This window comes from Colobus angolensis, unplaced genomic scaffold (genome assembly GCF_000951035.1).
Source record: "Colobus angolensis palliatus isolate OR3802 unplaced genomic scaffold, Cang.pa_1.0 Scaffold104, whole genome shotgun sequence".
Classification (NCBI taxonomy): domain Eukaryota; kingdom Metazoa; phylum Chordata; class Mammalia; order Primates; family Cercopithecidae; genus Colobus; species Colobus angolensis.
In genome coordinates this window covers 3,590,781-3,618,303 of record NW_012111364.1, presented here as the reverse complement: position 1 = coordinate 3,618,303, position 27,523 = coordinate 3,590,781, and positions in this window count along the sequence as shown.

The window sequence follows — 27,523 nt, the reverse complement described above, 5'->3', positions numbered from 1 at the left end:
CCTTCAACCAGCAGCTGGCATGACTGTTGTCATTCAAAGGGCATAAGTAAATGTCAAATAACTGAATCATTGAGAAACTGAGATGACAATGATCTACATTCTCCTTAGCACTTTTTGAAAATTCTTCCCTGGGCTCTTCAATAGATGATGTTTAATAACGGTATTAAACTAAAGAAAAACCACAGGAAGTCAAAGTTTAAATAGGGCTCAACTCTTAATTGGAGATTCTTCAGGGAAATTGGCTGGGCTCTTGCATACCAGGTTGAGTGTGTTTCTGTAAAATTGCACTGATAGGATCCTGAATCACTATGTTTTATAGATAAGAGAAATACAAACTTCACATGAAACAATGTGGTGCTCCAATCAAGTATGAAAATTGTCATATCCTAGCACAGGCAGCGCCTTCCAATTCTTTTCCTGCCTTTGTAAAACTGAATATGTGTGTCCTTAACATTTTTAAAGGAACCGTAGGCCAGCAAGGTGCTCTTTGCTAGAATTAAGGTCCATGTTCTCCTTGTACCCCCATTTCCTGTTTCTTCATTTGCCGCTGGCTTTTATCTGGTTTTCTCTAATTCAGGAACTTACATATCCATTTATTAGTTGGCATCTTCTAGCCTGACACTGTGACTGATCCTGGATTTGCTTCTTGGTTCTTCCTTTGTTTCTTGGATCCAATATAACTATGTGTCTTTGGAACTAACTCCACACATTTTTCTGTTTTTAATCTTGCTACATCCTAATCTGAGGATAGTGGGTTATAGGCATATCCAGTAATACCATTCTAGAAAAGACAATCTTTAATAATAGAGGTTCTAATGCCAAATCCCAAGCATCTTTTAGTAATGAACAGAAATAATTTCTACATCCTTCAAGTTTAAAAATATTCATAGTAGATTCTCAGAATTTTAATGGTTACTCAGATTTGAGCTCTGTGACATAAATTGTCCAGCTAGTCTGTAGGAGTAAGGCAGGTTAATGTATCTGGAACTATAGCAAGACATCAAAATCAATTATTCTAGATGTAATCTGAATACTTCTATAATGTTTATTAAAGATGTACATTAATTATGAATACAAAAGGTAACATTAACTTGCAAACATTGCAATAAGTTACATACAGTTGATATGTTAATACAAACTTCTGAAACAAATTATTGAAAAATTATCTGGGAGTTCATGAAATGATCTTTGTTAGGCCGGGCGCAGTGGCTCAAGCCTGTAATCCCAGCACTTTGGGAGGCCGAGACGGGCGGATCACGAGGTCAGGAGATCGAGACCATCCTGGCTAACACGGTGAAACCCCATCTCTACTAAAAAATACAAAAAACCAGCCGGGCGAGGTGGCGGGCGCCTATAGTCCCAGCTACTCGGGAGGCTGAGGCAAGAGAATGGCATAAACCCGGGAGGCGGAGCTTGCAGTGAGCTGAGATCCGGCCACTGCACTCTAGCCCAGGAGACAGAGCGAGACTCCGTCTCAAAAAAAAAAAAAAAAAAAAGAAATGATCTTTGCTCTAGACCAAAGTATACTCAAGTTTATCCTAGATTCATGAAATGTGGTGATGATGGGATAAATCTGATTCCAAAGCCCACACATTAAAACTAACCTCCCTGTTTTAGTCATATCTCAAATATGTCCAGTAGTGGATACTTTTGGGGCTCCCCCCAGAGGCTCTGGATCTCCTTTACTGGGTGTAAACACCCGTTGCTCAGCTTCTTTGCTCATAGTTTTGCCACTAACAGCTGTTACCAGCAGCCATCTTCCAAGACTATCTTTGGGCTACAGATTGCTTTACCCAGCAGCTGGGAGGCAGGGTTGCTGGAAGTGCCTGGGAGGCTATCCTTCTTAGGTCCAAGGAGAGATTAGTTCTGCAGATGAGTACCATAGACACAACATTAAAATTAGTCTAAGAAGCACATCTCTCACATTTTTACATGTTTTAACTGGGATGCAACTTATAACTGATTTGTCCTACTTTAAGTGGTAATTTTCTTTGTACACACAATAAGGGTATGTCTGATGATTGATGGTGAATTAGAGTCAATGAAATTAGGGACTAGAAAAGAGTAAACAAAAACTGTTTGAAAATAATCATGAAGAGGTTTAGGAAAGAACTAATATTTAAACTGGTAATATGTGGAAGTGTCAGGCAACCCATCCTATTGTTTTACAAGTATACTATCTGGAAATTAAGGCCAACCATAGTTTAGGTAGAAAGTTAAAGGAAGAGAGCAACATTTAACGGGGATCCTACCATGTGTCAGCACTGAAGTAGGTTCTCTGCCTCCAGCAATGTTTTCATCTCATAATAAATTTGTGGGCCACAAGGTGACATAATCACAAGGAAAGTTTTTGTAGAAGACCTAGGCCCAAATCAGATGCTTGAGAATCACTGCACTGATTGGCATCAAGATGGTTTTACAACCATCTGCTTTTGATGACTTCTATTTTCCCAGCAGCCAAACTCCCATTCAAGGCAGGAAAATCATTAGCTGTAAAGTAGGCAGATTTGGGTTCTCATCCTCATTCAGTCATTGGGAAAACAGTAGTCACCAAGAATTGGAGTCTACAAATTTGGCCTCTTATATACATCCTTTCCAGGGCCAGAAATGGCCTGAATGGGAGAGAACCTATGGTTTGGAAGTAGAGAGATGCAATAATAGGTAGTCAGGCAGAACATCTTTGGGGTCTTTAATCTGTTCAGCACAATATAAAGTGCTCTCTTCATTAAATCGAGTATTTGAAAGATTTTCTCTATCAGATACTGTTTAATCACAACTTAACCCATTTGCGTTCATCTATAACTGTCAAATGGAGCTACTGGGCAGCAAAAAATGGCTAAGATTACTACTTTGAGTTGATATAATTCATCCATCCTGTCTTGCATCCATTCTTTCCTTAAATATCTTTTGTTCCCTTTCTGTGTACCAGTAGCACATGGGTAGAGGAAATACAGTGTGAGTATTGCTGCTTCCCTGCCTTGATGTATTTACCCTTTGGAGGCAGAAAACAACAACAGAGTGTTTTGATCTAGGAATGAGACCAGGGTATGACAGGACCTTGAAGGAGGAACTCCCTTAATCTCTTTGATAACATGAGCCCCTTCTGAGAAAAAATATTAAATACATGAAATAAAATGCATAGCAATATAAAAAGAAACTGTCTATAAGGAACTAAAATTCTATCTGTAGGTCCCAAATTAAGAATCCCTGGAAAGAAGTTTGTTTTGGGTTGAGTGAAAAAGCCAGGAAGAAGTAGCTAGATGATAATGGTAAGAAGGTAGAAAAGAGTATTCCAGGAAGAGAAACATTCCGTGGAAAGGGTAAGAGGTAAGAGTAACAGTAAGAGACCAAGGCACAGGCAAAGAGTTTCCTTTTTCAGCTCAAAATGTAAGGCTACTGTAGGTCCAGCTAAAAACAAAGAGACTTGATCTTTTTAATCATCTGTGCAGCTATAATAAGGGCACATGTAAGATGCGCCCTTTTGTCTGGTCTATTATACTTTGTTATATAAACAGAGTATATAAAAATCTTTCTATAAATGTTCTCTATGATTATGTACTAGTGAGAAAATAAACATGTTGTTTTAGTATATCAAGCTGCAAATATTACTATGCTAACTTTCAAAATAAATGATTTAAAATAGACTAAGTATACTGATCTGAATCACTTTTTAGGTACATTACTAAATCAGGAATCAAATCACAGCTGGGGACCTAAATGTATACTTATAAGAGATATTCTTCTCTGTTCCTGGGATTTTCATTCTGAAATACCTTTAGTAGAAAAGCAAAGCACATAATAGTAGTTCCACTTTTCTATAATGTGTTTCGGGAGATTAGGTCATTACGCAAGTTTTAAAAGACATGTTACGTGCATCAGATATTGTGTTCCCATTACATGGGGACTCAATAAGTACTTAAATGAAACCAAAAACACTTTTCATCAACTAATGAAAAGAAAAGCAATGCAATAAAAATATGTTAACTAAAGACAGCTTAGTTGTGTGTGAAATCATAGATTCACCCAGTCCTTAATCTCAGAATAAAAAATGAAATGTTTTAATTGTGAGCCTTCTGCTTAATAGCTTCTGTGGCTGAAAAAAAATCCCTGAGACTCAAGTTTCCTTATGGGTAAAACAGGGATACTAATACTTACACTTTGGGATTAACTAAAACAATGTATAGAGAGCACTAAAGACAGTGCTCTTAGTACAGTATAGCAGTTAGTGCACTGTAGTTTCCTCTTCTTTCACCTGGACTCTCCTGACATCCCTGTGATCACCCCACTTACATATACAGATAGCTCAGGAATTGACAGAAAGGAGTAGAAGTTGGGTAGTACAGAAGGTTTGCGCAAAAAACAGACTAGAGTTTCTATGTAACATTTTTAGGCTATTGGTTTGAAAATCATACTTCCTCAGATACTTTTCAGATACTAGAGTTACATATGAATGAATTTTGATCATTTAGAGACCCTGTAAATGATAGCAGTTTTTATAAAACTATACTGAAGGAACAGTAAGAGTAGATAATTAAAACATGTTTTGATGGCACGTGCCTGTAGTCCCAGCTACTCAAGAGGCTGAGGCAGTAGGATCACTTGAGCCCATGAATTAGAGGCCACAGTGACTGTAATTGAGCCACTGCACTCTAGCCTAGACAACAGAGTGAGACCCTTTCTAAAAAAAAAAAAAAGAGAAACAAATCAAAAGAAGAATATGTTCTGAGATACGTTTTCTAAGATGGAATAATGTAATTTAAAAGAGGTTATATATACGTAGGAATTGTTCTTCTGATATTTAAACTTTTAAAATTTGATTGAGTTTGACAAACTATATTGGGAACCTGTTAGATGTCAGGCTCTGCACACAGTGCTTCAGATCCCAAGGAAGATAAGATGTGCTTGCTGGTCTCAAATAAGTCTCAGTGGAAGTGAGAATTGTTGTGGGTAGGAGGTAGTGGGATGGGTGAAAGCCTAGGGGCGGGGCACCCGCTATGCACCAAAATAGCTGAATATTCAATGACATGAATGCAATTATAATATAATTCCAGTATAGGGTCACAAGCAGATAAGTGAGCTATTTAATTCTACCTGGGGCAGGAGGAGAAGCCTCTAGGGAGGTGACAGGTTCTGGGATTATAAAATATATAGATATATAGACCCAGGTAGGAAACATGTAGTGGTTGAGGACAAAACCCAATCTGAGGAAAGATAGAGATTTTCTGCAAAAAGCAAGACAGACTGCTGAATTATGACAGAAATTGAGAGACTACATTCTAGCATAATGGTTTTTTTTTTTCTCTCATCATATTTTTACACACATACTCACTCATACATATTCCTCAGGAGTTTGAAAATTGTTTCCGAGTCTTGCTTTTTACATTAGGAAAAAATGTAGAGTAACTGGATCCAAATGTTCTGTCATTCTGTTACACAGAAAGAAGGAATTCAGTTTGCGAGAAAACAATTTGATGCTTTGTTTACCTTTATGTGAATATTCACCTTCAAGTGGGCCTCACACAGGCAGAGGGGTTCTGCGAGATGATTGCTAATAGGAGCCCTAATATTTGTATTTAGTAGGTATTCTGTGGATGGTGCTCCTTCTCATCTATCTCTGAGGCATCTGCTTTCTAGAATTCTTTATGGTGTTCTTGTTAATGCATCCTGAATTCAAATGAACCAAGCAAAACACTACATTTAAAGTGAACAAATGTGTTTAATTGCTTCATTCTGAGAAACAAGGCAACCAAGAAAGGCCAAATCAATTGTGTTACACTAAACCAACAAAGACTTCTTTGCAAGAAACCCTTGTTGTTATATCAATATTTTTTGCTTACTTTTCATTAGAAGCTACACTCGAAGTTGCAGCCCTCTCCAGAGTGAGAAATGTTAAGATACCTACAAAGCAAATTGCCTTGCTTTTGGCTTGTCTGTTGGTTGTTATTTTTTAAACCATCTATCCATGCCCCTTCCTATTACCACTGCCTAATGTAGCACTTCTTGTGAAGATCTCTTGGTGGTTAAACAATTCACAGTTATTAAATGTGACTTTCTAGAAGCTGCAGTCACCTGGATAAGCTGGCTTTTGCTGCTGGAGGTTGGTAGGGTAAGGAGGGTGGTGAATGTTTGAATAGAGTATTGTAGAATAAATAGTTGAGCCTGCTGTGGCATTCTGCCACAGGTCCTCCCAGATCCCCTCTTCTTTTGCTGGAATTCCCTGGCTCCCCTCCAGTTCACCCAACTTATCAAACAGATTGTTTGGCAAAGGATAGAAAGAGGTAGAAAATAAAGTGGAATTGAAGATTTGGGCAGACACACTCTTGTTTCTATGTAGAATCTCCTAGGCTGTTAATTTGAAGATCTTAGTACTCCAGATACTTTACATATCTTTGGGTTACATAGGTATACATTGTCATTTTAATTGCCAAAGTTACTTGAACTTCTCCATAAAACAGTCACATTTTAAGGGACTTTAAAAAAGAACTTGTCAGTTTTGCTCCTATTGGATAAGTGCATACCACAAGCGCAACACCAACTGAAGGCTTCTCTTTCTTTCTTTTTTTAAGTGAAGTAGGACTTGGTTAGATTGTAACTGATTCTAGTCCATGAGACATGTATCCCCATTAACCTGTAATCTGTGATTGCAGTTTTTCTATTTAGTTTGATAAACAAATCTTCCAAACAATGACCAGCTCTTTTAGGGAATGTGAAGCTAATGATACTCCTTTTACAGAACTAGTTTGACATTCCAATTGTGCTTTAAAAGAAACATAAGTTTTTAAGCTTTTTACTGCATAGAATTAGCATTCTTCTTAACTTTTTGATTATTCATGGACATAATGAACAAGCTGTTCTATTTGTTGACTGTGGATATCCTGTAGCTTCTAGGCTCCACATTTCAATATGCAGTAGAGTTGTAATAAAATATGAGCAAGGCAATAAAGCAGGAAATATTGTAATATATTTTTTGCAGTGAAGGCTTTGAATGCAGAAAGTTCCCAGATCTCTTCATTACAGTGCCAGTGGATAGTGTATTTCTCAGCTTTCATTAAAAGAAAAAAAGTTGTGGATGTGTGATTCTGCTGAATAAAGCTGTATATAAATGAAGTATCTGCAACACAATCGTAGGAAACATATTTTTTGTTTTGCCAGTACTTGCTTATGTTACTCATATGAATAATATGATTGATTTTTACTTTATCTCCAACTGGCAGTGTAGTCATAAATCTATCTGTGAGGTACCAAGTGCAGGATAAAATGTTACTTTTCCTCAGTGTGGTCTCATTTGATTACAATTGCAGCCTTGCCTGGCTGCATTCCATCCATAATTAATCGTCTCTTTGGTTTCCAGTTGCAGCGAGGCCAGGGCTGTAACCGTTCACATCTTTAGATGATAGTCTACTACGCCAGCTGGCAAGTGAATGGAGACCTTTCACACTGAATCTAATGGGCGCAGAAGGCTCAGTGTTTGTCAGGGCAGCTCTTTAAATGACATTGTGCCAGTAAAGGTCCGACTTGCTGTGGCTGACAGTCTCTTTGGCACCTCGCCCTTCTGAGTAAACACCATATGCAGAGAGGTTTCATTTTGCCAATTTATTTTAGTGCCTTTCATTCCATGATAGAAAGTATTCTCAGTGGTGATAGGAAAATGAATTCCTTTAAGGCTTTACCTCAGGGGCCGGATCACTCTCTCTTTCCTGCGTATTGTGTTGTAAAATCCCATTAGCATTAGTGACTGTCATTTTGTCATAATATAGATATTTGTTTCCTATCATATTATTTATTACTTGGGCATATGGTTGCACATTACTCCCAGGGAAATTATGTGAAATATAGCAGACAAAAAAGTTAGATAAGTATCCACCCACGTCTAACACTGAGATTTATTTTTGAGCAAGAGGGCATGTTACTACTCAATTATTGGTACAAAGACATATTAGATGTAATTTTAAATAGGTGTATTTAGTACTTAATTTGCTCTCTGTAGTGCTACTTTAAAAAGAGCAAACTACATGGGTTCATATCATTTTTGGTATAAATTATGGTAGAATCTTGTAAAATGTCAGAACTCCAGTCCATTTGTGATTGCTCAAAAAATATTTAAGCCAGATTCTCAAACTCAAATGTCTTTGGGAGCCATGCAGGTTACTCTGAGGGAAGTGGGTAAAGCGCAATGGTTTTGAGAGACTAAGGATGACATTAAGGAAGCAGCTACAAAAAGGGTAGCTGTAGCAGATTATTGGCATGTGGGGAGAATGAAGAAGCTGAGGAAAGTGGGTCTGTTACAGGAAAGGGGTCCCCGATCCAGACACCAGGAGAGGGTTCTTGGTGGTGCACAAGAAAGAATTCAGGGCAAGTCCATGAAGCAAACTGAAGGCAAGTTTATTAAGAAAGTAGAGGAATAAAAGAATGGCTACTCCATAGACAGAGCAACCCCAAGAACTGCTGGCTGCCCATTTTTATGGTTATTTCTTGATTATGTGCTAAACAAGGGGTGGGTTATTCATGCCTCCCCTTTTTAGACCACATAGGGTAACTCCCTGATGTTTCCACGGCATTTATAAACTGCCTCGGTGCTGGTGGGAGTGTAGCAGTGAGGGCGACCTTGTCACCATCTTGTCACTCTTGTCACCATCTTCGTTTTAGTGGGTTTTAGCCAGCTTGTTTACTGGAACCTGTTTTATCAGCAAGGTCTTTATGGCCTGTGTCTTGTGCTGACCTCGTATCTCATCCTGTGACTTAAAATGCCTTAACTGTCTGCGAATGCAGCCCTGTAGGTCTCAGCCGTGTTTTACTCAACTCCTATTCAAGACGGAGTTGCTCTGGTTTACACATCTCTGACAGGTTTAGCAATGGCACCAGAAATGGTCCTTCTTTTGTCAAAATAAGCCAGATATCTAGATTTTTATCTGACACCCCTTGTTTTTAAATGTTAAAGAACTGCAAAATGTTCAATTAAACAATTTTTTTAAAAAGATGCTTTGTTTTTTTTTTTTTTTTTTTTTTTTTTTTTTGAGACGGAGTCTCGCTCTGTTCCCCAGGCTGGAGTGCAGTGGCGTGATCTCGGCTCACTGCAAGCTCTGCCTCCCGGGTTCACGCCATTCTCCTGCCTCAGCCTCCTAAGTAGCTGGGACTACAGGCACCAGCCACCACGCCCGGCTAATTTTTTGTATTTTTAGTAGAGACGGTTTTCACCGTGGTCTCGATCTCCTCACCTTGTGATCCTCCCGCCTTGGCCTCCCAAAGTTCTGGGATTACAGGTGTGAGCCACCGCGCCGGGCTACAAGATGCTATTTTTAAAGAGGGCTGGACCTGTAAGCTGACTTTGCATTGCACCAAAAGTCTTCGAATAAGACATTTGAAGTGAGCTTCTCATTCCCCTTGAGAACTATGACAAGACAAGGATGCCTGCTCTTGCCATTCTTATTCAACATAGTTCTGAAAGTGCTAGACAGAGCAATCAGGCAAGAGAAAGTAACAAAAGTCGTTTAAATAGGAAAACAAGTCAAAATATCTTTCTTCATTGACAATATAATTTTATATGTGGAAAACCCTAAAGACTCTACCAAGAAGCTCTTCGAATTGATAAACAACTTCAGTCAAGTTTCAGGATACAAAATAAATCTAGAAAAGTCCATTGCATTTCTATATAACAATAACATTCAAGCTGAGAGCCCAATCAAGAATGTATTTTCATTTACAGTAGACACACACACACACACACAAATACCTAAGAATACATCTAACCAAGGAGGTGAAGATCTCTCCTCAAGGAGAAATACAAAACATTGCTGAAGAAATCAGAGATGACACAAACAAATGGAAAACATCCTATGCTTATGGATTGGAAGAATCAATATTGCTAAAATGGTCACACTGCCCAAAGGAATTTATAGATTCAATGATATTCCCATCAAACTACTAATGTCATTTTTTTTAAACAAAATTAGAATAAAACCATTCTAAAACTCATATGAAACCAAAAAAGATCCCAAGTAGCCAAAGTGATCCTAAACATAAAGAATAGAGCCAGAGGCATCACATTACCTGATTTCAAACTATACTATAAGGCTACAGTAATCCAAACAGCATGGTACTGATACAAAAACAGATACATAGACCAATGGAACTGAATAGAGAATCCAGAAAAAAAAAACTGCACACCTAGAGCCACCTGAACTTCGACAAAATCAACAAAAATAACCAGTGAGAAAAAGAGTTCTTATTCAGTAAGTGGTACTGGGATAGCTGGCTAGCCATATGCAGAATAATGAAACTGGACTCCTTCCTTACACCATATACAAAATGTAACTCAAAGTGGATTAAATATTTAAATGTAAGACATCAAACTGGGGCCAGGTGCAGTGGCTCATGCCTGTAATCCCAGCACTTTGGGAGGCTGAGGCAGGTGGATCACGAGGTTAGGAGATTGAGACCATCCTGGCTAACATGGTGAAACCCTGTCTCTACTAAAAATACAAAAAATTGGCCAGGTGTGGTGGTGGGCGCCTGTAATCCCAGCTACTTGGGAGGTTGAGGCAAAAGAACGGCATGAACCCAGGAGGTGGAGCTTGCAGTGTGCCGAGATCATGCCACTGCACTCCAGCCTGGGCAATAGAGCGAGACTCTATCTCAAAAAAAAATTTAAAAAACTTCAAAAATAAAAATAAAAACATATAAAATTAAAAATAATTAAAAAACATTTTTTATAAAAAAAAAATATAAAGAAAGACCTCAAGCTATAAGAATCCTAGAAGAAAACCTAAGGAACACCATTCTGGACATTGGTTTTGGCAAATAATTTATGACTAAGTCTTCAAAAACAACTGCAATAAAAACAACAATTGACAAGAAGGACCTAATTAAAGTCAAGAGCTTCTACTCAGCAAGACAAACTATTATATCAACAGAGTAAACAGACAACCTAGAGAATAGAATATACTCACAAACTATACATCTGACAAAAGTCTAATATCCAGAATCTTTAAGGAACTTAAGCAACTGAACAAGCAAAAAACAAATGACCCTATTAAAAAGTGGGCAAAAGACCTGAACAGATATATCTCAAAAGGACATGCAAGCAGTCAAGAAACATATGAAAAATTGCTCCACATCACTAATCACCAGAGAAATGCAAATCAAAACCACAATGAGATACCATCTCATACTAGTCAGAATGACTATTATTAAAAAGTCAAAAAATAACAGATGTTCATGAGGCTATTGAGAGAAGAGCACACTTACGCATGTTTGGTGGCAATGTAAATTAATTCAACTACTGTGAAAAGAGGTTTGGAGATTTCTCAAAAACTTAAAGCAGAACTACCATGTGATGCAGTAATCTCATTACTGGGTGTATGTCCAAAAGAAAAAAAAAATTCCACCCAAAAAAAAAACCCACTTACACTCATATGTTCATTGCAACACTACTCACAATAGCAAATACATGGGATCATCCTAGGTGCCTATCAATATAGTGAATCAGATAAAGAAAATGTGACACATATACACCATGCAATATTTTGCATCCATAAGAAAGAATGAAATCATTTCCTTTGCAGCAAGCAATATGGATGCAGCTGGAGGTCATTATCCTAAGTGAATTAATGCAGGAATGGAAAATCAAATATTTCATATTCTCACTTATAAGTGAGACATAAACATTGGGTACTCACGGACATAAAGATGACAACTATAGACACTGGACACTAAAAGAGAAGGGGGTGGGACCAGGGTAAGGGCTGAAAAACTAACTCTTGTTTTCTATGCTCACAGTCTGAGAGACGGGATCATTCATATTCCAAACCTCAGCATCATACAATATACTCGTGTAATGGACCTGCACGTGTACCCCTTTAATCTAAAACAAAAGTTGAAATTACATTAAAAAAGAAAACACATACACAAAAAATAAAATAAAATGTACTTCTTCCTTTAATAAATTTATCATCAAGGGTATTTCACCTTGATGTAGAAATGTAAAAATAAAACTGATAAATATAATACCAATCCAGTTAAGCAAATCAATGTGTTCATGTCTATAAAATCCTCCCTACACAACTGTCATCAGAGGGTATATGTTTTATCAGTTATGCTGAAAGTATGATAGGTGAGTCTGGCGGGCAGATCGGTTGCATTGCCTTGATAAGCTGTATTGTTTTTTCAAATGTCCTTCCCACCCAATTTGCAGCTACTTCCATCTACCATAAAATAATCAAAAATGAAATTTTCTTGTTGTATTGTCTAAGTTTATGCTTCCATATATCCTGCTTTTTATTTTATGATATTAAAAATAGTTAGAATTTGAAGATCAGCAGAAAATATGATGTTATTAATTCAACAATGTATTCTGCAGTGTAATCACTATAAAATTTAGATTTGGAATCTAAAATATATACTGGTTTAACTCATGATTATGAGGAAAGTTCTCAGCAAATTTTGAGGAAGAAATAATGTAGAAAGATGGCATATGAAAATTCAAGGAATATGAGACTCTAGAGCTTTTATTTATTTTTTAAAAGAGGTATAACAAATTAAGACATTACTTTAGAAGTTAATACTTTAGAGAGAAAAAAGAAGGAAATAAAGAAATAAATATAGTAAATAACAATATTGGGTGAACACAAAATAAAATATGTCTTTATTTTTTCAAACCAGATTAAATTTGATGCTAAGCTCTTGTTCATAAGGGCTGCTGGGAAGTTACTGGGGCTGCTGTTTTCCCTGGGCTTTAGCAAAGGTCTAGAGGTCTAGCGTAGAGTGAGGAACTCAACGATGTTCTTCTGGTCTTCAGCACTACTGCTTTCTCTGAGATACTCTGATTCCAGCCCCTCATGAACCCCTGAAAACAGCCAACTCAGTGGCATCCTCTTCCTTCTTGTATACAAAAATATTGCTCCAGAGTTGGGAGGCCTAGGGCTGTGGTCCGGCTTTCCCAGGTTACCATGCAGCTATTGCCTGTGAATTCCTCTCTCCCAGCACAATATCATCAATGAGCCAAGGTTTATTTTAAAAGAAGGAATATTGTACTCATCCCCTGAGATTATATACTCTTGCCCAGTTATCTTCTTGGAAGAGGCACAGGAGAAAAATATCTAGAGTGAAATGCAAATCTTACAATAAAAATGGAGCAAAAATAAAAATAAATATACTAATAAAGCTTATTGGCTCATAGAATTTTGAAGTATCTCAGTAGAAACAAAACAAATATCTAGGAGCAGACAGAAAAGAAGCAATGGTGGCGTGCGGAAGAAGCAACAAAGATGAGAAAGTATATGTCATTATGGAAAATAATGGAGGGAAGGGTATAGATAGAGAAAAGATAGATAGGGAAGTTTTAACTGAATTGTACAAAGAAACATAAAGTTTTATCTTACCTACCTTAATGTAATTTGTTTTCCCCAAAACAATTATAGTACAGAAAAATGATAATTCCAAAATATTTAAGTAATTATAAATTTCTAATCTTATAGCGCTCTTTTAAAATTACTTTCATTTGCACATCAAAATATAGTTTAGAGTAGATATATTAGCCAGAAAACAATTTCTCCATTGAATAATTTGATGCACCTATAGGTTTTTTTTATTATTAGAAGTATTACCTTACTATTGTAAATGTTGATATCATTGTAGACAAGCAAACAAGTGATCTTAATGCTGGTCTAAAAGAGAAACTAAAATATATTTTTAAAAGCTATTTAACATATCTAAAAGACATTATTATGGAGGCCACATGTCTACACTTAAAGAATGAATACGAGGCTTAATATTTTGGGTTATAGTTTGGGTTTTAGTTTCCATTATATAGGGACTAAAAGTATTGTATTATGAAAGATTGGAAAGAAATGAAAAATAGATGCCCTTGAAAACTGTTAGATGACTCAGCAAGATGCCTCAGTGATGATGGAAGATGCACATGAATGATGTAGAAGAAAAACATGAAGAATTGAGCACAATTGCTTCATGAAATCTAAGAGTAGGAAAAAGCAATATTTCAAACTATTTTCTTTTAAAAACATAGGTTTTCATTTGTTTGTTTGTTTTGTTTGTTTGTTTGTTTGTTTTTGAGACAGAATCTTACTTTGTTGTCCAGGCTGGAGTGCAGTGGACTGATCTCGGATCATTGCAACCTCCACTTCCTGGTTTCAAGCAATTCTCCTGCCTCAGCCTTCTGAGTAACTGGGACTACAGGCATCTACCACCATGCTCAGCTTATTTTTATATTTTTAGTAGAGACGGGTTTCACCATGTTGGCTAGATAGGTCTAGAACTTCTGACCTCAAGTGATCTGCCCACTTTGACCTCCCAAAGTGCTGAGATTACAGGTCGTGAGACACTGTGCCCAGCCTAAAAATGTAATTTTAAATATATGGGTGTAATTAAATTAATATATTAAGTATTATAAGTAGGGTTTTGACTCTTCTAAAATTTTATTTACTTTTTAAGTTTATTTCGAAGCAAAATTAAATAAGATTTTGGGGGTATGGGACTTCTTGCATTCAGACATCTAAACTAATTGGAATTAGAAGTTCATGTGCACCTGAAAACCTGAATACAGTGGAACCTCAGATAATTCAAAATTTAAAGTAGGAGTTCTTAAAAGAGAAATTATTAGGGAATCTGTTAATTCCCTGTAACATACTTGAAACAAGCCTTGAACACCTATGCATATGTGCATGTTTTCTGGGGTGAAGAGACTACATAGCTCTTTCTCAAAAGTATCTCAGCCCTTAAGTTAATCAGGAGCCAGTGCTCCAAACATTGTAAGTTGAGGGGTATGGTCAGCAGACTTCCCGCAGGGGGAAGAGAAAAGTGGGGATAGACTGTGCTTGAATGCTAATGTGGCCACAGATTGTATCTCCACCAAAAGTAAAGAGTCTAAAGAAATATTCAAAGAGCTAATCTAGCAAGATATTGAAATACGTGTTGGAGAGAGTCACTGAGAACTAGTTACAAAAATTTCTAAGAAATGGTGGCTGTTGCAATGAGGTAAGTAGCAGCATTCCTGGTGTTTTGTTCAGAACAGAGTGCTTGCTGTAAGAACCATGAAGAACCCTCAAAATAAGAAACAGTAAGCTTTCCTAGGTCATGTGTAAGGGTATGAAGCAAGTGAGTGGAAGTTCAACCAGGACTGCAGCCCCCAAAAGATGCCTTGCCTTCCACAGGAGAAAGACGCCAATTAGGTAGACTAGATGTAGGTGCCATGTACACATCCCAGGCTCAGGTTGGTACATCCTGCTTCTCTGAATTGTAATTAACTCAAGAACTAGGCAAGATAAAGCTTGTAGCTAAACAAGACTGAAGAAAGGCATGGAACTGGTTAATGTATGGTTCTGTAGACCAAAGCCTTGAACTCCAATCAATTAGGTGATGACATGATGACTCTAGGGGTTATACTTCTTTATAAAAAGCAGAGGTTTTCTTATTGCCCTAATTATACTTCATTTTGCTTGTTGACATCTTGGCCTTGCTGTTTATTTGTGATGAATAGATAAAATAAATAAACCCGGGTATCACTGACATGTACTTTTTTATTACTTAAGAAGATAATTTCAGATCACTAGAATAAATGATGAATCCAAATGCCAGTGTATCTTTAGGCTATCATTGTATTCTACATTGTGTAGCTATCAACTTTCTTTTACAGGAAAAAGCAAATATTACAAATTAATACAAATAACAAACAACTAATTCCATCACCAAATCCTTATAATCACTGAATATTTGGGTTTGAAAGTAAAGATAAAAAGATAAGCTTTACTGAGATACAATGATGCAAAACTATTACTATAGTTAATGGGAACAAAATTTTGAATTACCTGACTATCCTACTGGAAATTTCCCTAGAGAAATGGCTTAATGGTCATAAAATTACTTCTGTTAGGCTGTAAATATTTCATTTTCCCAATTAAAAATGCATGTATGAACTAGAGAGTATCACAATTTACAGCTATATCTGGCCACCAGTTTCTCAGAACTGTATTTAACATAATCATTTTTCATGCCTCATTTTTTCCCTCTGTACTTTTAGATTAAATCTCCAAAAATTCTCTGAGAGTCATGTTAATACTGGCTTTCATTTCTGAGTGAAGAAAAGAAGGAAGCCAACATTGTTTCTTATAAATTTGATTTAAATAGTTAAGCAGCCAGTTAAGAGATTCCAGATTCACTGTAATCTCATCTATGATGTATTTTATTTACAGGGTAGGAAATTTCATTTTCCTATGCTTAACGTCTGAAATACTATTATTGCATGAAGGTATGCTATATTTCATAAATGGTTTCCATTTTCTAATGCTGTATGACATTTCTATTTATTTTTTTAAATCTCTTTTTGGGTTGAGTTTACTGAACAAAAAATCTACACTGGGTTCTGTTTAAATTATTAGATCACTGAAATTCTCAGAAATATTAACCTGAAATACAGCAATTCAAATAAACATTAGATACTAAAAGAGAACCTTTCTTTAAAGCATAATGTGATAAATGACATCCACAAATGGTTTAGAGTGTAAGGATGCATATTTTTACTTGGGTGTGTATGAATTCTGAGCTTATCTCTAATTTATTAATAAGAAAACACTTTACTTGGGTGTGCACAAAGGAAATGATGTAGAAGGAGGAATGACAAGATGTTGGTTCAGGATATCTGCAAGTAATATAGTGTCAAGAATGGCTTGATGATAAAAAATAAAATGGCTTGATGAAAACAATCTTTGTTTTCCCTATACCACTAAAATAATGAATCATTAGAATCATCAGAGCAAAGAAGCTATTGTAAGAAACTAGAAGGAAAATAGCTGGAGGAGTTAAAAAGACAAGTGAAAGAAACAAGAGGAAAAAAAGGCAATGGAAGGTTTCAGGAGGGAGAAGAATAGTAAATTGCCACCAGAACTAGTGGCAATTTCATAAAGAATTAAATTTCATAAAGAACTGTGAGAGGTAGGAGAATGTTTTAGGCTGGGGGAATTTGAAGATTCATAATGGCCATTCGCATTGCATAAAATTTGATTAAGATATTTTTGAGATAATTAGGAAAATGTAATAATGGCTTAGAATGTTGGATAGTGTATTTGGGTTGATAATGATGTCTTAGGATTGGCGCTGGTGTTGTAGTTATGTAGGAAAAAAGCTTCATTTTTGGGAGGATTCATTCTGAGGTATTTAGTGGTGAAATATCAAGATACATATTGACTGCTTTCAAATGCTTTGACAAAAGAGAAGTATGTGCTATGTATACAGGAGATGGAGCAGTTGTGACAATTTTTACATCTTTGAATGCAATTGAAAGGTATATGATTGTTATGCTCTTCATTCTGCTTTTACTGAGTTTGAACAGTTTAAAATAAACTAAAAATAAATAAATAACACCATATCCCACAAACAACAAACAAAAGGTGCTGGAGAAGATAGTATAGTGAGATCACATATTTATTGTTGCTTCCCTTTTGTGACCACATTGGAATAAAAATGAAAGGAATATAAGGAAGATGTCTGCATATTATTAACTTCTAGAATCAGAAAGTGCATGGAAAAGGGGTGCTTAATGATGTGTAGAGGAGGAAGTCACACCTAGAATGTGCATGAAGGGGAGACCTAATCTGTCTGGAGATCCTCTGGACTCAGTAGTTACCATGGAGGGTAGAAATAGGAGGTGAGACTTTAAATCTTTACACTTTTCATGTAAGAATTACCCCAAACTCAGCACTTACTCACAAACAGAAATATTAGGGAACTACCCTGAAAAGAAATAAAAATAATAAATATGATTAGTTAATGCTAGTACTTCAAAATGGAGCCCTAATTATTCTGGCATTTGAGATTCTCTAGTGTAAGAGCTCTCTTCCTCCCTGCTGTCCACGAAGCAAATGCACCAATTAAGTCCTGCTTACATACTCAGAACTCTCCATCAATAATCTAGTGTTGCAGTAACTACAAACAGAAAATCAAGAATCACTATATATTTGATGAGTGCTTGAAAAATGAAAAAGTATAAAAATAAACACGTTTTAAAAATTACTTTGGAGGACAAAGAAAATTCATAAAACAAAAGAAGATTAAAAACAAATAAGCAAGGAAACAAACAACAAATCCCAAATATTTAATATGTATTCTAAGAGAGATTCAAGGAGAATTGTATTCTTAAAATAAAAACAAAATGAAATGAAAAAAACAGTCAGAAATACAAGAGCCCTTAAACATTAAAACATGAGTATTACATTAACATGTTAACATTAATGTTGAAAGATAAAGTCAATGGAATTATCAAGGAAGTCAACCTAAGAAGTCCATCAGGTTAATGACTGGTATTCTAGAAAGAGAAAACAGATGAGAGAATACTGTCAAAGAGATATTAATATTACTGCTAATGGTAATAATATTATGATAATACTCACATTACAACTGATAATACTAAAATTACAACCAATAATGCAAATTGCGCATTCCAAATACAAAATATCTGAAATCTGAAGTGCTCCCAAATCCAAAACTTTTTGACCACTAACATCATGCTCAAAGAAAAGGCTCATTAGAGCATTTCAGATTTCAGATTTTTGAGTTTGGGATGCTCAATCAGTATAATGCAAATATTCTTAAATTCAAAAAGAATCCCAAATCAAAAACAGTCTGGTCATCAGCATTTTGGATAAGGAATACTCAGTCTGCAATAACAATAATAATATGTTGTCCTGCTAGTTAATAAATATATTAACTAATTTAATTCTCTCATCAGAAAAGTTTTAAACAATTAGCTGTGGCTTGAAGGCAGTACAGGAGTAGTACGATGCCAGAGTGTATGCTCTTAACCATTAGTGAAAAACATTAGTCATTTAGTTGATAGGACCATTAAGTGCTTACGCCAGTAATTTTAAGAAGTCCAAGAGGACAAAAAAAATGGTAAAATTTCATAACATCAAGGAAAAATGACAAACCTGTAAGTTTCTAAAGAGGGAAAAGAAAAATCAACAACAGTTAGCTAAAATGGAAAAAATAATCATAAAGGTATTATATTTCTTAGTGCTTAACCCTGATGTTGGAAGACAACATTCAAAGTTCTGAGAAATAAAGTACTTCTAGACTTAGAATTTTATACTTAGTCAAAATTTTACATATGATTAAGAGAAAATAAATGTATTTTTAGACATTCAAGGACTGTAGTATTTACCGTTTCTTAGGAAGTTTCATTAGAATGTATTACAGCAATATAAAAAAAGATATATCTGACAAAGGAATGATATATATTCAAATATTTAAAAGATCTGAAGAATTCTTACAACTCAATGATAAGAGAGTCAACCCAATTAAAATGAGCAAAAGAATTTTAAACAGGTACTTCACAAAGGAGATCTACAAATGACCAATGAGCATATGAAAAGAGTATAAACATCATTCGTTATTAGGGAAATATAAAATAAAAATGGCTATGACTTACCATTACATACCCAATAGAATGGTTGAAATTAAAATAGTAACAATATCAAGTTTTGGCAAGGTGGTAGAGCAATTAGAACTCTCATATTTGCTAGTTGGGTTGTAAAATGGTACAACTACTTTGGAAAACAATTTGGCAGCTTTGTATTAAAAAAATGCAGTCCCACAAGTTTTTTAAAGTCCCACTTTAGCTTTTCAACCAAGAAACATGCAAACCTGTGTCCTAACGAAGAATCGTACATGAATGTTCATTGAGCATTATTGTAACAGTCCTACAGCTGAAACATTAACAGGTGAAATTGATAAACAAATTGTGATATAGCCATATAACTGGACAAACTACTGATGGAGGAACAACACGGTTAGATCTCAAAGATATTATACCAAGTGGAAAAGGACAGACACACAAGAATAGAATATGCATAGTATAATTGCATTTATATGAAATTATAGAGAAGGAAGTTCTAATCTGCAGTAAAAAAGTAATTCTATCTTGTAGGAGGTGCAAGGGATTGAATATGAGTGTGCATAAGGGAATTTTTCTGTGTGATGTTGGGGGTGGTGGACATTTGCCAGCTTTATATATTTGCCAAAACTTGTTGAACTCTGCTAAAGTGGATATGTTGTTGTATGCAAATTACATTTCAGTATAGTTGATTTTAAAAAAGAGGAAAGCATGAGATTCAGGAAGTATATTCCTTCAAATATTAGTTAAGGGAAGTCCCAGAATGGTAATTGTAGAGACTTGGGAAACAGTAAAAATTGGAGCAGAGAGATGGAGGGTTCTTCAGGAATTTGTCTAGAAAAAAGTGTAATAACTAGAAAAGAAATATGACTAAGTACTTGAAAAAATTTTTATTTATTTAATTTTTTTTGTTTTAAGTTCTGGGGTACATGTGCAGGATGTGTAGCTTTGTGCAAAAATTTAATGATGTGCAGAATTTTGGGGCTGTAAAAAAGAAAAAAAAGAAAAAACCCACCCAGCTGAATTTAATGTTAAGTGCATTCTCCACTGAATGGCTCAACTGTGTAAACATTGTATGATGATGTTAACACTGCATATTCAACTTTAGAGGGTAAATGTTAAAAATCTTGACAATGCCAAAACACATGCAAAGCTGACATAGGTTGAGAGGGAAAAACAGTTGAGTAGAAATGAAACCAAGGGTACCGACTATTGTTGATAAACAAGAAATGAAAGTTCAAGTATGTTTTTTGAAGATGTCGAGGTTACCAGTAGAAGGAATGAGAATAATGTTCACTATTTGGGGTGGAAAGGAAAGGGGCAGTGGGAGATATTTGAATAAAATAATCCCTAGCTATTATAATAATCAATAGAAAATGTCTACATTTTTTAAATCAAGAAATAGCAGAAAAAGTGAACTGGGTTGAATAGTATCCTCCAAAATTTATGTGAACCTTGGAGTGACCTTATTTGGGTCTTTATCTGCAATCTTTGCCAATGTATCTACGTTAAAATGACGGCCGGGCGCGGTGGCTCACGCCTGTAATCCCAGCACTCTGGGAGGCGAAGGCGGGCAGATCACCAGGTCAACAAATCGAGACCATCCTGGCTAACACGGTGAAAACCCATCTCTACTAAAAATACAAAAAAAATTGCCAGGTGTGGTGGCCCGCGACTGTAGTCCCAGCTACTCGGGAGGCTGAAGCAGGAGAATGGCGTGACCCCAGGAGGCGTAGCTTGCAGTGAGCCAAGATGGCGCCACTGCACTCCATTCTGGGCGACAGCGAGATTCCGTCTTAAAAAAAAAAAAAAAAAAAAGATAATGTTAGACTAGGGTGGGCCCTAAATCCAATGACTGATTTCCCCATAAGAAAACCCTGTGAAAACATGGACACACAGAAGACACTCAGAGGAAAGTCAGTCTGTGAAGATGGAGGCAGAAATTGGAGTGATGGAGTTGGAAGGCAGGGAGAAGCAAACAAGGATATTTTCCCCTAGAGCCTTCAGCGGGGAGCATGACCTTACCAAAACTTGATTTTGGACTTAGAGCCTCCAAAACTGTGGAAGAATGAATTTTTGTTATTTTAAACCACCTGGTTTATGTAATTTGTCTTAGCAGCCTTAGACAACTAATACAGTAATCATAAATTTTTAAAAAATAGATATGAGAGTAACCATAAGAAGAAACAAAACCAGTTAAAAGTCACTGCCACTGGGGAAAGCATTTGTGAGAAGGGAGTGATAGAACAGATTTCTTTTATTTTTCTTCATCAAATTATCTGCATTTGAAATTGAATACTTGTATGTATTACTGAATTAGAAATTTTTTTAAAAGTAGCTAAATTAAAAAGTTTCCAGGTCAAACATAAGTGAGTGGATAATTAGGTAGGGAGTTTAGATGACTGAAAATAGGGCAAATTCAATCTGAACACGAAGATTTGAACTTCAAATAGGCCTACGTATCCCAAAGGGCACGATTGTGTGAGGTGATAGGTCTAGTAAAAGACTCAATAACTAAGTTGAATTGCCCTAATTTAAAGACTTGTTTTGTAATAATAAAAAGAACTGACCTTGAATTATGTGACTAAGTATATGATGTGGTAATGTCTCCTCTCTAAGAAACAAATGAAAGGCCAAAGTTCTGAGAAGATCTCCCTCCCTTATGATTCAGCTCTTTTGTAGAGGAAACAAAAGGAATTGGAAGTAGGAGGAGAGTGCCTAGCGTCTAAGCACATGCTGGAGAAATCAGCCTAAGTAATGCTCTTTGTGCCTTTGCTGGCTCCGAAAGAGTCTGTAGAGATTGTAGATGTCTCCTCTCTAGGAGTTTCCTCACCTTGATTTTGCTCCACCTCAGAACCTTTCCAGCGATCACAAACCCGAGTCAGTTTCAAATGGCTTTACATTAATCAGAAAGTAAATGATATATACATGTGAGGTAGATACAAGTATAAAAATTAGTAGCTGATGGATGACAGAGTCACTGACTAAGCCTGATTACCACCAGAGATTTTGATTCAATAGGTATGAGATGGAGGCAGAGAAGCTGTATTTTTTTTTTTAATGTCATAAGCCATATACGAGTAACCAAAGAACAGATTTTAATTGTCTTTTTGTTTTGTTTTGTTTGTTTGTTTTTGATACAGAGTCTCGCTCCATTGCCCAGGTTGGACTGCAATGGCACAATCTCAGCTCACTGCAACCTGTGCCTCCCGGGTTCAAGTGATTCTCCTGCCTCAGCCTCCCAAGTAGCTGGGATTACAGGCACCTGCCACCAGGTCCAGCTAATTTTTTGTATTTTTAGCAGAGGTGGGGTTTTGCCATGTTGGCCAGGCTGGTGTTGAACTCCTGACCTCAGGTGATCTGCCTGCCTTGGCCTCCGAAAGTGCTGGTATTACAAGCATGAGCTACCGCACCAGGACTTTAATTCAGTCTTTATCAGTCCTGCAACTCCAGCCAAGAGCTCTGCTTCAGTTCTCTCACTTTGGAAAATCAGCCAATCCCTAAACTGCTTGCTTCCCCCAAGCTTGACATATTAATAAACTGGCTTTTGGCTTTGCTCAGAGGGACTGTGTTCTCCATGCATGGTTTTCCCTTAGCAAGTAAGAAGTTCAACTTTGTGATAGATATTATGAGAGGTGTAGTCACTTCCCCTGACAATCGTCAAATGATTCTGACGTCTGCCTTCATGTTTTCTCCAGAGTTGAAATGTAGTTCAGCATCACCTAGACAAATAGTCTCCAAGCCAAGCCCACTTCCTTTCCTGATTTTGATTCACTGGACTCACTTTACATTCCAGTGTGGTACCTGCCCAGGTTTGGTCGCAGCACCTGTCTCTTTACATGCAAACCTTGTGTTGTTACATGGAGTAATGAGAGAAATAAGGACAATATTCATAAATCAGTTCAAGTTTATTGAAGTAAATAAAAATGATCCCCAGAGTGTAATAGAAGGGGTTATTTTTTGGAAAAATTCTATGAAACCATCACATTTACAAGGTATTGAAAGTTAAGCATTGAATACAAAATTCGAGGGATTTGTTGAAAGAAAATGTTTTTTCTTAAACCATAACTTAAAACTATGCATTGTTTAGTAAGTAGAAAATGTCCTTAAAAGCATTTAGAGCAATTGGACTTTATCTAAATTAAAAACTTTTGCTCTGTGACAGATCCTGTTAAAAGAATGAAAAGACAAGCAACAGACTGGGAGAAAAAATATATTTAATGAAAGTCTTTTATCTAGAATATACAATTTTGAAGTAACTTTCAAAATTCAACATTAATTTAAAAACTCATTTAGAAAATGGGCAAAAGATAGGAATAAATGTTTCACCAAAAAGGATATACAGATGGTAAATAAGCACATGAAAAGATATTCATCACTAGCCATTAGAAAAATGCACATTAAAACCACAGTGAGATATCACCACACACCTATTGGAATGGTTAAAATGAAACAGTGGCCCACTAAATGCTGGTGAGATTGCAGGGTACCTGGATCATTTATGCATCACTGGCAGGACAGTACCAATGACATAGCCACTCCAGAAAATAGTTTAGTAGTTTCTTTTAAAGATAAAAGTGGATGTGCCATACAGCCCAGCCATTGTACTCATGGGTATATATCCTAGAGAAATGAAAACCTATTTTCACACAGAAACTGGTACATGAATGCTCAGCTTTATTTGTAACAATCTAATACTGGAAACTACCCAAATGTTCTTCAATAGGTTAATGGTTATAGAAACTGTGGTGCATCTGTATTATGGAATATTAATCGGCAATAAAAAGAAATGGTCTGTTGATACACTTAATAATCTGTATGAACTTCTAGGAAATTACGCTGAATGAGAAAAGCCAATCTGAAAAAGTTATGTACTACAAGGTTTACCCATATAATAATTGCTAAATGACATAATTGCAGCTCTGTGCCCCAAAACAATGATTCAGTCAGTGATGGACTGCACATATGATGGTGGTCCCATAAGATTATAATGGACTTGAAAAATTCTTGTCACCTAGTGTCATCATAGCCATGTATTGTCATAGTGCAATGCCTTTACTCACTTGGTTTTTGGTGATGCAGGTGTAAACAAACCTCCTGTGTTGCCAATCCTATGAAAGTCTAGCACATACAGTTATGTACAGTACATAATACTTGATAATGATAATAAAGAACTATGTTACTGCTTTCTGTATTTTCTATAGTATACTTTTGTGGTTATTTTAGAGTGTACTCCCTGTACCTATTAAAAAAGTAACTGTAAAACTGCCTCAGGCAAGGTCTTCAGAAGTTATTCCAGAAGGTTTTGTTATAATAGGAGAAGACGGCTGCACGCACACTATTGTGTACTGTGTATTGGACAATATGTTCTAGTCTTTCACATTCACTCACCACTCACTCATGACTTACCTAAGGCAACTTCCAGTCCTGCAAGCCCCATTTATGGTAACTGCCCTCTACAGGTGTACAACTTTTTGTCTTTTATACCATATTTTTACTGTACCTTTTCTATGTTTAAATATATTTAGATACACAAATACTTACCTGCTGAGACCAGCTTGGTTGGGGAGACCCTAACCCAGCGGTGCTAGAGGAATTAAAGATACACACACAGAAATATAGAGCTGTGAAGTGGGAAATCAGGGGTCTCACAGCTTCAGAACTGAGAGCCCTGAACAGAGATTTACCCATGTATTTATTAACAGCAAACCAGTCATTAGCATTGTTTCTATAGATATTAAATTAACTAAAAGTATCCCTTATGGGAAACAAAGGTATGGGCCGAATTAAAGGAATAGGTTGGGCTAATTAACTTCAACAGGAGCATATCCTTAAGGCATAGATGGCTCATGCTATTGTTTGTGGCTTAAGAAGGCCTTTAAGTGGTTTTCTGCCCTGGGCGGGCCAGGTGTTCCTTGCTCTCATTCCCATAAACCCACAACCTTCCAGTGTGGGCGTTAAGGCTATTACGAACTTGTCACAGTGCTGCGGAGATTCTGTTTATGGCAGTTTTGGGGCCAGTTTATGGCCAGATTTTGGGGGGCTTGCTCCCAACATGTTCCCCTTCTCTGATTTGCAAGTCAATGAAGGAAAGGCAGCTTTGTCACGGTGAGCTACTTCTTGCAAGAGTCAGGATCCACATCTGCAGACTATACAAAGATAAACAACATAGATTAAAAGCACAATCAGCATTGAAATCACAGAGCTTCCAAGTGTTTTTATCCATTTTAATGGGTTACTATCTGCTAATTTGTCTGCAGCTCCTTCAAGCCCTCCAGTTCCTGGCATTAAGGTCAGGTGTGCCTGGGGTGCTTTAAATATTTGTTTTTTAATTTTGCAATATGCAAAAACAAGTTTGTAGAGTGTTCTTCTAGATTTTTTTTATTCTTTCCCAAATGTTGATCTTATTAAGAGCTATTAACAGTTTCCACAAATCCTTATGTTAAACTCCTACAGCGAGCCATATCATTTGAGGTTGAGGTGCCACTATACCGCCATGGTTCCAGATAATAGGAACTGTTGCTATACTTCTTATCATTTCTATCATCTGACTGTTTTGTTCAGATCAGCTGAACATAGTGTGACCATGGCACACAGATTGAGAGGTGCAATTCAAGCTAAACATCCCCTTAGGGGACCAGGTAATAATGATTCCATAGGAATCGTTGTGCAGCACCTCTGCCAGTTCTGCGATGCAATCTTTCTAAACAAGTACATTTGTTTTTTCTGGCCAGGTTCAATTTTGTTTACAAATAGGTTTTTGAGGGCGGTATGCCTCAATTATAGGAGCAGATTTATTATGGTAAATACTGAGATCAGAAAGCATGTGTAACTGTCTTATAGAGTGATTACATCTAGGCATTATTACCAGCCAAGATTGATCAATATGCCCAATAAGTGTAATGTTCTCTGTGTCAGCCCTTATTGAAGGAATACTCATGGCAGTGGTGATACCCACTATCATAACTACCGTTAAATTATTCATTGTGACTTGCTGTTCCACTTTTCTCAGGTTTTCTTCTGCCATCTGTGACAGCTTCTTGATCTGTCCCCAGGTGTGTGGCTGTGTTTGACGGATGTTGCTTGTGACAGTTGGGGTCCTCCTCAGCGTCAGTCTTGACATGGCTGCAACTGGGGGGTCCTCAGGATCCTCCCAGAATCTCTGACATGGCTGCAACTGGGGGGTCCTCAGGATCCTCCCAGAATCTCTTCCTCGACATCTGGTTCATGATAAGGTTTCAGGTGTCTTGATGGTATCCAAATCGGCTGTTGATTTTTGCCTGGAGAAATACAAGCATAACCTCTACCCCAAGTTATTATTTTACCTATTTCCCAGCTTTTTGTTATTGGATCTCTCCACCAAATCAGTTATTCTGCTTCTGTCTTTGCATCTGGTTTCTGTAGATGCTGTTCAGCTGCTGATAACATCTGGCCTTTGGGCAGGCTCAAAAAATTTAAAGTTAATAATGCTAGATTCAGTTGTATCTGTGGGGTTCCATATTCTCTATTTTTCCCTTTCTGCTTTTGCAACTGTTGTTGTAGGGAAAGATTCATTCTTTCCACTATGGCTTGTCCTTGAGAATTGTATGGGATACCAGTAATATGTTTAATATTCCACATACAGAAAAATGTAGCTAGAGCTTGGCTGGTATAGCCTGGGGCATTATCTGTTTTAATAGAAGCTGGAATGCCCATCACTGCAAAACCTTGCAAAAGGTGACGTTTAACACAAGCAGAAGACTCTCCTGTTTGGCATGTAGCCCAGACAAAATGAGAAAATGTGTCCACACATACATGTACATAAGCTAGTCTCCCAAACGAGGGAACATGTCTGACATCTATTTGCCAAAGAGAGTTAGGTTCCAGTCCTCGAGGATTAACTCCTCCTGTAAAAAATGAGGAATGTACCATTTGGCAAGCTGGGCATTGCTGGATAATAGCTTTAGCTTCTTTCCAGGTAATGCTGTATCTGCGTTTGAGACCAGAGGCATTAACATGGGTTACATCGTGAAAGTGTCTAGCATTAGATATTGCATCAGCAACTAGGCGATCAGCTATTTGATTCCCTTCATTCAAAGGTCTTGGAAGAGGTGTATGAGCCCTAATGTGAGTGATGTAAAAAGGGTG